The sequence below is a fragment of the Mobula hypostoma genome, chromosome 10 (assembly GCF_963921235.1).
Source record: "Mobula hypostoma chromosome 10, sMobHyp1.1, whole genome shotgun sequence".
Lineage (NCBI taxonomy): Eukaryota > Metazoa > Chordata > Chondrichthyes > Myliobatiformes > Myliobatidae > Mobula > Mobula hypostoma.
In genome coordinates this window covers 10,749,002-10,761,890 of record NC_086106.1, presented here as the reverse complement: position 1 = coordinate 10,761,890, position 12,889 = coordinate 10,749,002, and the positions used below count along the sequence as shown (strand labels likewise).

Sequence of the window (12,889 nt, the reverse complement as noted above, 5' to 3'; positions counted from 1 at the left end):
TCAGTGAACCTATAGAATAATTTATTGAGGAGACATGGTAGTGTAGTGGTTAGCACAGCGCTTTACCAGTGACCTGGATTCCACTCCCGCCACTGTCTGTAAGGAGTTCGTACCTTCTCCTCTTCACTGTCTGGGTGCTCTGGAAAGACCCTCATCACCTATGTCATATCAAACAGCACATAAGGAACAAACTGCTGACTTTGTCAGCTTCACACGAGCAAGGAATCGCCACTACATCCTGACAAAAAAAAATTATATATATATATCTATATCTGACGTCATTGGCATCTGTTTCTTCTCGAGGCTTCTGCCGTAAGTCGGGTCACCATCTCACAGCTCCGGTAACTCAGCTTCCATCCTGAAGCCCGGTGCTGTCTGTGTGGAGTTTGCAGCTTCTCCCTGTGGCGATGTGTTTCCCTCCCGTGTGCTCACATTTCCTCCCACACCCCAAAGACGTGGGTTGGTCAATACATTCGCTAGTATGACATCATCGTTATGTCGTATGACATAATCATTATGAGCTGTGTCATATGACATCATCGTTATGAGTTGTGTCGTATGACGTCATCATTATGAGCTGTGTCATATGACATTATCGTTATGTCATATGATGTGGGTGACCATAATTGTTCCACAGAAGTGGTTTGCCATTGCCGCCTTCTGGGCAGTGTCTTTACAAACCCCAGCCATTATCAATAGAGAGAAGAGAGAAACTGCCTTTAAACTCACCAGAGATCATAGGCCATCAACTTTTTTCTGCTGATGTTTCTGTAGCAGGCAATTTACGAGGTCGAGTTACTAGCTCGACGCTCAACCCAGTACAGATGGAAAGCGTGCCTGGAGAGCCGGCTGGATTCAAACTCGTGAACTTCCGCCCCAAAGTCCAGCGCTGATGCCACTGTGCCACCAGCTGGCTTAGCCAATATCAATGCTCTTCAGAGATTGTCTGCGGTGGTCGCATCACCAGGACCTGTGGTGTGCACCGGCTGCTCCCATGGCTTCACGTGACTCTTACCAGGGGGCTACACCTTGCCCAATGGTAGCCCATAGGCTAGTGGAGGGAGGAGCACCTCACACCTCCTTTAGTAGAGACCCAGTTAATTATCCAATTAATTAAACAGATGGCGAGAGACGGGTTTTGATGGGAAGGCTATACGATTACTCTGAGAGCCAGCACACACATAAAGGGTTGAATGGCCTCGCTCTGGCAAAAGTATTGCTCTATGTACTTTACCGTGCTCTACCTGCCTCACCTGCCCTCCTCACTAACCCCCGTACTCCACCTGTGTCCCTTCCTCTATTTCGCTCTTGCTCTGTACAGACATTTCATTCTCTGGCACTGTTTACCTCTGTCTGTCTGTTTGGCTCAGAGGCCTGTACACCTTGTTAATGCAAATATCTAATCAGCCAATCACGCGGCAGCAACTCAATGCATAGAAGCACGCAGACATGGTCAAGAGGTTCAGTTGTTGTTCAGGCCGAACATCAGAACGGGAGAGAAATGCGATCTAAGTGACCTTGACCGTGGAATGACCGTTGGTGCCAGATGGGGTGGTTCGAGTATCTCAGAAGCTGCTGATCTCTGCAGCACTGTAGTGTGATCAGCACAACGCTTTGCGGTACAGACTCCTACCGTTGCCTGTAAGGAATCTGTACGTTCTCCCTGTGACTGCGTGGGTTTCCTCCGGGTGCTCCGGTTTCCTCCCACAGTCCAACGACGTACCGGTTGGGAGGTTAATCGGTGATTGTAAATTGTCCTGTGATTAGGCTGGGATTAGATTGGGGGATTGCTGGGTGGTGCAGCTCGAAGGGCCAGACGGGTTTATTCTATGTTGTATGAGAGCACAAGAAACAGGAGCAGGAATCGGCCATCTGGCCCGTCGAACCTGCTCCACCATTCCATGAGATCATGGCATCTCCACCTCCCTGCCTTATCCCCAAAATCCTTAATTACCCTATTGTGCAAAAAAACTCAACAAATAGATAAATAAATCTCCTGGGATTTTTGCACGCACCAGTCTCTAGAGCAGGGGTTCCCAATATTTTTTATGCCCTGGACCCCCTACCATTAACCGGGGGGGGGGGAAATCCGTGAACCCCAGGTTGGGAACTCCTGCTCTAGAGCTTACAGAGAATGGTGCAAAAAAATAAAACAAAAATACATCCAGTGGTGGTTTTGTGGGTGTTAATGAGAGAGGTCAGAGGAGAACGCCGAGCAGACTGGTTCAAGCTGACAGGAAGGTGACAGTAACTCAGACAACCACGCATTACAGCAGTGGTGTGCAGAAGAGCAGCTCTGAACGCACAACATGTCGAGACTTGAAGTGGACGGGCTACAACAGCAGAAGATCAGGAACGTGCACTCAGTGACCACTTCAATAGGTACCTATTAGAACAGAACAGAACTCTATTGTCATTGCGGAAGACAACGAGACTGCGATACTACTCCAGATATTTACAATGCATGCGGTACAGTTTGGCTAAAAAAAAATTAATACCACTCCATACCACTCAGAGGCCATTGGCAAGCCAGGGTGGGGTATTAACCAGCTGCCCAGCAGCCCTCGGGAAGAAGCTGTTTTTCAGTCCTACAGTCTTGGCCAAGATGTTTCCGAATTTCCTGTCAGATGGCAGGAGATTGGACAGAGAGTGTCCGGGATGGGATGGGTCTTTAATGGTGTTACAAGCACGCCATAGGCATCGAGGGTTGTCTCCAGTTCCGGTACTGAAGTGCTGAGCCAGCCTAATTGCCCCTGGCGGTGCTTGGCCGCTGAGTAAATCTCCATAAGGCTTTCTTCTCTTGCTGTTCTCAAACCCGGAGCCCGCTGAGACAAAAGGAAGCCAGCTGACGCGGCCTTCGGTCCGAACTAAACGGGACTACTGCGATTGGTCCGCCGATCGAATAGCCTTCATCCTCATCCTCCAAGAGGACTGCAACCTTGTCGTGGGGTCTGGAGGCATGCGTGCCTCAGTGAAAATGCTCTGCAGACGCTGGGGTCAAAGCAACACGCACAACACGCTGGAGGAACTCAGCAGGTCGGGCAGCATCCGTGGAAACGATCAGTCAACGTTTCCGGCCGGAATCCTTCGTCAGGACTGTAGAGGGAAGGGGCAGAGGCCCTATAAAGAAGGTCGGGGGAGGGTGGGAAGGAGAAGGCTGGTAGGTTCCAGGTGAAAAACCAGTAAGGGGAAAGATAAAGGGGTTGGGGAGGGGAAGCAGAGAGGTGATAGGCAGGAAAGGTGAAGAAGGAATAGGGGAAAGCACAATGGGTAGGTGAAGGAGGTGGAACCATGAGGGAGGTGATAGGCAGCTGGGGGAGGGGGAGGAGTGAAATAGGGATAGGGGTAGGGAGAGGGAGGGAATTACTGGTCTGGAGTCAGGGCCTTGAGCTTGGGCTCTTGGTAGGGTCAACCATGCCAAGCAGGTCAAAGGGCAGAGGCCAGACTAAAAGTCCTTCAGGTTTGGGGGTTCAGCTCAGGGCTAACAACCCCCGCTGCCAAAACAAAAATTGTTACGGAAACAGCAATGAAGAATTCTTCTGCATCTGCGTACGACGGTGTGGACGGACAGAGGTGGGGGACCTTCGGGAGCTGCTCCAAACGCAAGCGGCGTAACGGGAAGTAAGCGAGCAAAGACTATTGAATGTTTGTGTGAATACGGCTGCATTTCTAAAAGCAGAACCACCGAGGCCAGCATTCTCCCGGGAGATTCCCGGAAAGGATCCTACTTCTGTGCAAGAACTTGAAAAGAAGAATGATAACAAGATTATTTCCAGTTTGTATCCGTGCAGTTATCAGTTCCATCGGCCTGATCTGCTATCACCAGTCACTGCGATGCACGGCCACTCGCAGACCCGGTGCAGCAAGTCCCCGCACGGACACCAGGGGGCAGTCGCACGCCACGAACCGGGATGAACCTCAAACCCAAACCCGAGAGATTCTGCGGACGCTGGAAATCACAGAGCCACAGACACGCAAAATGCCGGAGGAACTCAGCAGGTCAGGCAGCATCCGTGGAAATGGATGCACAGTCGAGGTTTCGGGCCCAGGCCCTTCCTCAGGACCGGAGAGGAAGTGGGGAGTCGCCGGAGAAAGGTGGGAGGAGGGTGGCAGGAAGGTGGGTGGTGAAACCAGGTGGGTGGGAAAGGTAGAGGCTTGTAGAGGAAGGAATCTGATCCGAGAAAGGGAAGGAGAAGGAGCACCAGGGGTAGGTGATAGGCTGGTGAGGAGAAGAGGTAAGAGGCGAGAGTGGGGAGTAGAAGGAGAGGGAAGGGAGAGTGACTTTTACCAGAAGGAGAAGTCAATGTTCATGCCATCAGGTTGGAGGCTAGCCAGATGGAATACGAGGTGTTGTCCCTCCACCCTGAGAGCCTAATCTTGGCGCGAGAGGAGCCTGTGGACTGACATGTCGGAATGGAACTGGGAGTAGGAATTAAAATGGTTGGCCACTGGGAAATCCGCTTTTGACAGATGGAGCAAAGTTGCTCAACAAAGTGGTCCCCAAATTAAGTCGGGTCTCACCAACGTAGAGGAGGCCGGCCGGTGGCCCAGTGGCATCAGCGCTGGACTTCGGAGCAAAGGCTCCCGAGTTCGAATCCAGCCGGCTCTCCTGGGCTGGGCTGAGCATCGAGCTAGCAACCCGACCTCGTAAAAAAGAAATTGCCTGCTACAGAAACACTAACAGCAAAAAGTTGGTGGCCTATGCTCTCTTGTGAGTTTTAAAGGCAATTTCCTTTCCTTTTCCACCAACGTAGAGGAGGCCGCATCGGGAGCACTGGATACGATAGAGAACCCCAACTGTTTTGCAGGTGAAGTGTTGCCTCACTGGGAAGGACTGCTCGGGGCCCTGAATGGAGGTCAGGGGGCAGGTGTAGCAGTTTGGCCACTTGCAGAGGTAAGTGCCGGTAGGAAGGGACAAAAGGACAAGAAGATCACAGAAGGAGTGATCCCGACACAAAGCAGAGAGTGGGAGAATGTAAAGATGTGTTTGGTGGTAGGATCCCATTAGAGATGGCACAGGTTGCGGAGAATGATGGGTTAAATGCAGAGGCTCGTGGGGTCATAGGTGAGGACAAGTGGAACTCTCTCAGTGTTAAGACAGTGGGACGATCGGGTCAGCGCAGATGTTCGGGAAATGGAGGAGATGTGGTTGGGGGCAGCGTCAGTGGTGGAGGAAGGGAAGCTCCAATCTTTGAAGAAGGAGGACATCTCGGATGTCCTGGAAAGGAGCGTCTCATCCTGGGAACCGATGTGGTGGAGACGAAGGAACGGAGAAAAGGGAATAGCATTTTTACCGGAGACAGGTTGGGAAGAGGTATAGTCAAGATTGCTGTGGCAGTCAGTTGGTTTAGAAAAGATGTCGGTTGACAGTTCTTTTATTGCCAGAGATGGAGACAGAGAGGTTGAGAAAGGGCAGGGAGATGTCAGAAATGGACTGAGCGAACTTGAGAGCAGAACGGAAGTTGGAGGCAAAGTTGATGAAATTGACGAGCTCGGCACAGGTGCACGAAGCAGCACTGAGATTCTGTCGTCCATGTAGCGGAGGAAGAGTTGGGGAGCATTACCAGGGAGACTGTTCTACGTGTCCAGTGAAAAGGCAGGTATAACCGGGGCCCATGCAGGTGCCCATGGCTACCCTTCAAGTCTGGAGGAAGTGGGAGGAACCAAAGGAAACAATTGTTGAGGGTGAGGACCAGTTTTATCAGACGGAGGAGGGTGGTGGTGCAGGGGAATTGGTTGGTTTTGAAGTGGAGAGTGTTGGGGCATTTTTGATGGGGGATGGAAGGGTTTCCCACCGAACATCAATTGTGAAGATGGGGCAGTCACGGCCAGGGAGGGTTGAAAGTGACTGAGGAGATCGACAGCATGAGACGCGTTGCAGGTGTAGTTTAGGGCAACTAGTTGGTTCTTTTGTGGAAAAAGCATCAGAGAGCTTTAAGACCTTTTTGATGAGGGGGCAGAAATGTATAGGGACTGAACGTTCATGGTGAAGGTGAGGCGGTCGATGCCAGGGAATTGAAAGTTACTGAGGAGATCATCAGCATGAGCAGTGTTGCAGATGTAGGGAAGGGACTGAGCTAAGGGGGATGGAGATACGAGGACACGAGCTCAGTGGGGCAGGAGCAGACGGAGACCACAGGCCTACCTGGACAGTCCGGTTTGTGGATCTTGGGTTGGAGGTAAAAGCGAGCGGTGTGGGGTACGGGAACGATGTGGGCTTCGTGGCAGTGGATGGGAGCTCTCCGGAGTGGATGAGGTCGGAGATGGTGTTGGAGACAGTTTTCTGACAGTCCCGAGTGGGGTCCTCTTCAAGGAGTAAGTATGAGGAAGTGTCTGAGAGATGCTGCCTGGCCTCAGCAAGGTAGAGGTCAGTCTGTCACACCACAACAGCACCCCCTTTGTGAGTTTGATGGTCAGGTTGGGATTGGTGCAGAGAGAGCGGAGGGCCGTGCGTTCAGAGGGGGTCAAGTTCGAGGAAGAGTGAGGAGTGCTGAGGTCGAGACGTTGATGTCTCATCGCCTGCTTGAGATGGAAAGATCCGGAGCAGGCAGAGAACCAGAGTGGGGTGTCCAAGAAGAGGAGGAGGGTTGGAGGCAGGAGAAGGGGTCATCGGTACAGGAGGGGGAATTCGTTCCCAAAGAAGAGGGCTTGGAGACGAAGGCAATGGAAGAAGAGTTTGCCGTCCTGATGGGCACAGAGGTGCGGGCAAAAGGGGGACAGAGGTGAGGCCCTCGCTGAGGTCGGAACATTTTGCCCCGGAGACAGGAAGGTCAGAAGGAACGCTGAAGATCTGAGGGGGGGGTGCGCGGAGAGTTGGTGGTTTCGGAGGAGTGGGAAGGGTTTGGGTGTACAGGGAAGGTGGAGGGAGAGAAGATGGCGTCTCTGAGGTGACGGTGGAGCCTGAGAGACCTGGCGGTGGGGGAAAGGAGAGCCCAGGGGCCCAGCGGCAGCAAGGAAGGTCTCGGCCTGGAGTTGCTGGCGGCCGAGGGCCAGGTGGAACCAGAGCCATAGGCCGCACAATTTGCAGCCGTCCTCTTGAGCCTAACAAATTCATTACAGGGAGGAAACTTAAAATACTCGCGTAAGTAGAGTACTGTAACCCACAAAGGCCTGATGGTTTCACTGTCAACCAGCTGGTCTCTATCAATACACTTTGGTATTCAATGAAATATGAGGAGCCAGTGAAATTGAGGTTTCAGGCTTCAGAATTCCGAGTTTGACCATTAAACAGCACACACAAAAACACCAGCCTAGCTCAGCAAGCCAGGCAGCGTCTCTGGAAAGGGATAGTCAGTCGATAGTCTGGGCGGAGGGTTTCATCAGGACCGGAAGTGAAGGCGTCTCCAGGATCTCTTGTGTTTATGATCGTTGGCCGATTAAACAGCAGAGAAATTCTGTGCAGCTCTCACAAAATCCTGGAGGAGCCCAGTAAATGAGGCTGCATCTATGGAGAGGAATAAAATGACAGATAAGTTCTGTCACCCCCTCTTGTCATAGAGTCATATATCACCACAGCATAGAAGCAGGCCCTTCGGCCCATCTGGTCTGTCTAGCCCTCCATAATCTGCACCCCCCATCCATGGTACTTGTCCAAATTTCTTTTAACTGTTGAAATCAAACCCAGATCCACCACTTCCACTCGTTGCTCGTTCCACCCTCTGAGTGAAGAAGTTCCTCCTCATGTTACCCCTAACCATTTCACCTTTCACCTTTCACCCTTAACCCGTGACCTCTAGCTCTAGTCTCACCCAGCCTCAGTGGAAAAAAGCCTGCTTGCATTTACCCTATCTATACCACTCATAATTTTGTAGACCTCTATCAAATCTCTTCTCAGTCTTCTACGTTCCAAGGAATAAAATCCTCACCAATCTAACCTTTCCCCATCCTCAAGCCCTGGCAAGTTCCTTGTAAACTTTCTCTGCGCACTTTGAATCTTATTGACAGCTTTCCTGAGGGTAGGTGAACCTGCACACATCGCTGGCCATTGGGGCAGCAATGAAGTTCCTCCATCTCTGGCGGTGTTCAGGGCTTCCTTCATCATGTCAGTAGCTTCCTCTCGGTTTTCACTCCTGTCAGTCATCCCCGTCCCGGGTGGAGACTCAGGAATACCGTCACACTCAGGTGTAGAAGGATTCTTCATTGCTGTTTCCGTAACAATTTTACCAGCCAGGATTGAAGCCCTGAACCTTGAGGACCAATGAACCACTCTTAGTCTGGCCTCTACCCTTTGACCTGTTTGTCATGGGTGACCCTACCAAAAGCCAAAGCATAAAGCCCTGACTCCAGCCAACGTAGCTCTCCGGGTCACTGAGGCAGGCAACCCTCCAAACCCAACGACAAGGTTGTAGTCCTCTTGGAGCCCACGGTCAGTGTTACGTACAAGAAGCACAGCTTCCGCAGCCCGTACCATTTTCTGACAAGTCCCACGAGGCAGGAGGTACAGGAGCCCGAACTCCCACAGCATCAGATTAACCTACCATACCGTTCAAAAGTCTGAGGTGCATGTAAAAAAAAATACCTCTAGAGCGAAGATCCTTTCAAAAAAAATGAAATGAAAAGTTTCTAAATATCAGAAAAGTTATGATTAAGGGCAGTAAACAGTAAAACTCCAAATCGATATTTGGTGTGACCATTAAACCTGCACCGTTTCTCCTAGGTACACGGTCAAGCAGATTTATAAGAAAATCGGCTGGTAGGTGGTTCCAGGCATCTTGGAGAACTTCCCGCAGTTCTTCTGCAGACTTTGGCTGTCTCGCTTGCTTCTGTCTCTCCATCTGATCCTAGCCAGCCTCGATGATGTTGAGATTGGGGCTCTGTGGAGGCCATACCTTCTGAAACCAGATAAAACAGGGGTTCCCAACCTACGATCTCTGCACCCCTCAGATAACGATCGGGCTCCATGGCATAAAAACGGTTGGGGACCCCTGAATTATAAAGAAACCAGGGTATCTAAGACTTTTGCACTTCCCTTCAACCATTTGGTTCTTAAACCAACCTGCACAGCTCTAATCATTATGGTTTAGGGACACTATGACCACTTTGCACAGCGACAGATTTTATGTCCTTATTTTTGGTCTAATTGTGTTTATTTTATAAATCATTTTATGTTAATTTATGCATGGTGTGTTTCTGATACCATGTGCCTATGATTCATGTGCTGTGTTGTATGGCATCATCATTGTGAGCCGGGTCATATGATGTCATCATTATGTGCCGTGTTGTACAACATGGCCAATCATGGTCTTATCCATGACCATGATTGCCCTTGGCGATTTTTTTCTGCAGAAGTGGTTTGCCGATGCCTTCTTCTGGGCAGTGTCTTTACAAGACGGGTGGCCCCAGCCAATATCAATACTCTTCAGAGATTGTCTGCCTAGCGTCGGTCGCATAACCAGGACTTGTGATCTGCACCGGCTGCTCGTACGACCGTCCACCACCTGCTCCCATGGTTTCACCTGACCCTGATCGGGGTTTTGTCACGGGTCTATCATTAAGGGTCAAACCCCACCACCCAGGACATGCCCTCTTCTCATTGTTACCATCAGAAGCCTGAAGACACACACTCAGTGATTCAGGAACAGCTTCTTCCCCTCTGCCATCTGATTTCTGAATGGATATTGATCCCGTGAAAACTACCTCACTACTTTTTTATTATTTCTGTTTTTGCACTACTTATTTCATTTAACTATATATGTTTACTGTAATTTACAGTTTTATTATTATGTATTGTATTGTACTGCTGCTGCAAAACATCAAATTTCACGACATATACAGTGATATTAAACCTGATTCTGATTCACAATGCATTACAAACTGTTATTTGCCATTTCTACTGAGCTATTACAGTCCCAATTTACAACATCCCTCTGCATTATTACAGCCCTGTTTGTAATACAGCTCATCATAACTCATATTGCACTGTGCAAAGGTTTTAGGAAAATACTGTATACATAGCGAGGGTGCCTGAGACTTTTGCATGGTATTGTAATAGTTTTATGTACTGCGCCAAAACCCCCCCAGATTTCATGATATATGTGAGAGATGATAAACCTGATTCTGATCTGGGTCTCTATTGTGGACTGAGAGTGGGAAGGGGGCAGGGAGAGGGGAATCATGGCTGGGAAAAGGGGAAGGGAGAGGGAAGCTCCAGAGAGACATTCTGTAATGATCAATAAACCGATTGTCTGGAAGCAAATGTCCTTGCCTGGCGTCTCAGGGCTGGTGTCTGCACCCACACCAGCCCCACCCCTGGCACTCCTCCTCTGCCACCTGTCCCACACCCCTCCCACAGCGCTCCACCCTCGCCGTTCCCAGCATCCTTCACTTCAGCCACATCGACAAACTCGCTCTCCGCTCCACGTTGACAAATACAGCACTGCACACTGCTTTCTGAACTATTGCAGTCCCTGCTCACGAAAAAGGCAAATGTTTTGGAAATGTTCAGCAGGTCAGTCGGCATCGATGGGAAGAGAAACAGGTGGGAAGGGTGGGGAGAGAGGGGGGGAGGGGGTGGGTAGGGAGAGAGAGGGTTGGGGAGAAAGGGCAGTAGGGAGAGGGAGGAGGGAGATGGGAGAGGGGGAGGGAGGAGGGAGATGGGAGAGGGGAAGGAGAGGGAGGAGGGAGATGGGAGAGGGAGAGGACAGGGAGGAGGGAGATGGGAGAGGGAGGGAGAGGGGAGAGGGGAGAGGGAGATGGGACAGGGGAGAGGGAGGGGGGAGGGGGAGAGGTGGGAGGGAGGAGGAGAGAAGGTGGGGGGTGCTGGCTGTTTCTCTACTCCTGCCATGGCCTTTGCATCCTGAGTGGAGTTCCTCCAGCTGCTCCTGTCTGAAAGTTCAGCCCGTTTCCTTCATGTCCGCACACTTCCAGCTACATCGCAGAGCTTCCTGTAAGGCAGTGTTTTGACCCTGACCTCCCCCAGTCTCTATGTGGAGTTTGTACGTCCCCCATCCTCCGGGACCTGTGTGGGGCTCTCGTTTCCTCCCACATCGATCGACGAAAGTCTTGGTCCCTGGAAGAAAGCCGTGAACCCACTCTGGTCAGTGCCCTGGCGAGGTGGTGACTCTCACCTCCAGCTCCTGACAGTCTTACCGGCCGGGCGAAAGGCTCTCGAGCCAAAGTGGTGCCTGACCCCCGGACTTCCTCCAGCTCCTTTTCTGTCGGCAGAACCTCTCGGGTCTGTGATACGGGGAGGTGCGAGGACCTTCCACGTGAGTGTTCTCATCTCCCCTGGTGAGGAGCCCACCCACCACAGGTCCCAAACATTTCCCCCAAGGTTCACCAAACATCTCTCCCCACAGAGACCACCTACCACCCGCTGCACTGCTGGTGTTTAGGGCAGCAATGGAGGTCGTCTGCACAGAAGGACTTGCCATTGCTATTTTGTTTTAGACCAATCAGGGTCGTTAGCCCTGAGCTGAATCCCGAACCTGGAGGACCAGTAGACCACTCTTAGTCTGACCTCTACCCTTTGACCTTTGGTGTGGGTGACCCTACCAAGAGCCAAAGCATAAAGCCCTGACTCCAGCCAACATCGCTCTCCGGGTCATTGAGACACGCAAGCCTCCAAACCCTACGACAAGGTTGTGGTCCTCTCGGAGGTCCGTACAGAGAGTGTGGCCAAAAAAAAAAAAGCCCTCCTAGTGGCGGCGTACGTTCCCGAGGTGTGTTGGTGGCTAATGCAGACAACACGTTTCACCGTACACGTGGTAATTAAATCTGGAAATGCATCACAGGTCGGAACGTGAAGAGTGTGTCGCCAACAGGAGCAGAAGGGACGATCGCTACCCTGAGCCGAACCCCCCAGCCTCGGTCTCCCCAGACACAGGGTGGCCCCAGCTCAGATGCGGTGCGGCGCCCACACACAAGGCCTCCCTGGTAAAGGTTCAGTTTGATACCGGGAATGTGGACGGTATACAACCTGGAACTCTTACTCTTCACAGACATCCTCAACACAGGAACCTCACAGAATGAATGATAGAGGCATTGAAACCCCCTCCCTTCATACAGGCAGCAGCGAAAACATCAACCCCCCCCACTCGCACCAGCGGAAACTCCGATTCCTCTCCCCACCACCCCGAAAGAGACCCCCATCCAGGGTCCATCAAAACTGTAGTCCTTAACCCAGCATCTCCGACACCGAGGCAGGGAGATATCACTCCCGCGAAACCGAGAGAGGAGAACAGCAACTCACAGTCTCCCCCACGTCACTCCTCCAAGAACCATTCCCCCCCCACCCCCACCCACCGTCTTGAGAGAGGGAAAGAGGTAGAGAGAAGGGGGAGGGAAGGAAGAAGAGAGGGAGGGAGGGAGAGGGGGACAGGGAGACAGGAAGGCAGGGAGAGAGAGGGGGAGAGAGGGAGGGGGAGAGAGGGAGGGAGAGAGAGGGAGGGAGAGAGGGAGGAAGAGGGAGAGAAGGAGGGAGAGAGGGAGGAAGAGAGGGAGGGACGGAGAGGGAGAGAGGGAGGGAGGGAGGGAGGGAGATAGAGAGAGGGAGGGAGGAAGAGGGAGGGAGGGAGAGAGGGAGGGAGAAGGAGAGAGGGAGGGAGGGAGGGAGAGGGATAGAGGCAGGGGGAGAGATGGAGATCAAGTACAGGAGCTTCTTCCAGCAGTAGCACACACCTCCTGCTGCCCCGAAGCTTCAGTCTGGGAATCACTGAGGAACCGGGCCGCACACAGGGCTGCTCCCCGAGGCTGTACGTCCTCCAGGCCGGGGGGGGAGACAGCGAAGTGCCAGGCTGCACAGCCGGACCAAAGACCCACCATAGTTCGAACCGCAGGTCACGGACTCCGACAGAACCCCAGCCACCTTGGAAAGAGAGGGTAGATGAGGGAGAGGAAGATGAGGCTGCTTTGTGGATGCAGACCTGGGACACGGCTACGGTCCTGCAAT

At 52.0% G+C, this 12,889-nt stretch overlaps 1 protein-coding gene across 1 annotated transcript in view; it reads left to right on the top strand.

The window, feature by feature from the left end:
• The first annotated feature begins 10,351 nt into the window (after positions 1-10,351).
• Positions 10,352-12,889, top strand: part of LOC134352649 (transforming growth factor beta-3 proprotein-like) — a 90,629-nt gene continuing 88,091 nt past the window's right edge. Inside the window, exon 1 of the mRNA XM_063059984.1 lies at positions 10,352-10,447. The gene's annotated coding sequence lies outside the window, so the exon portion shown is untranslated. The remainder of the gene's footprint in view (positions 10,448-12,889) is intronic.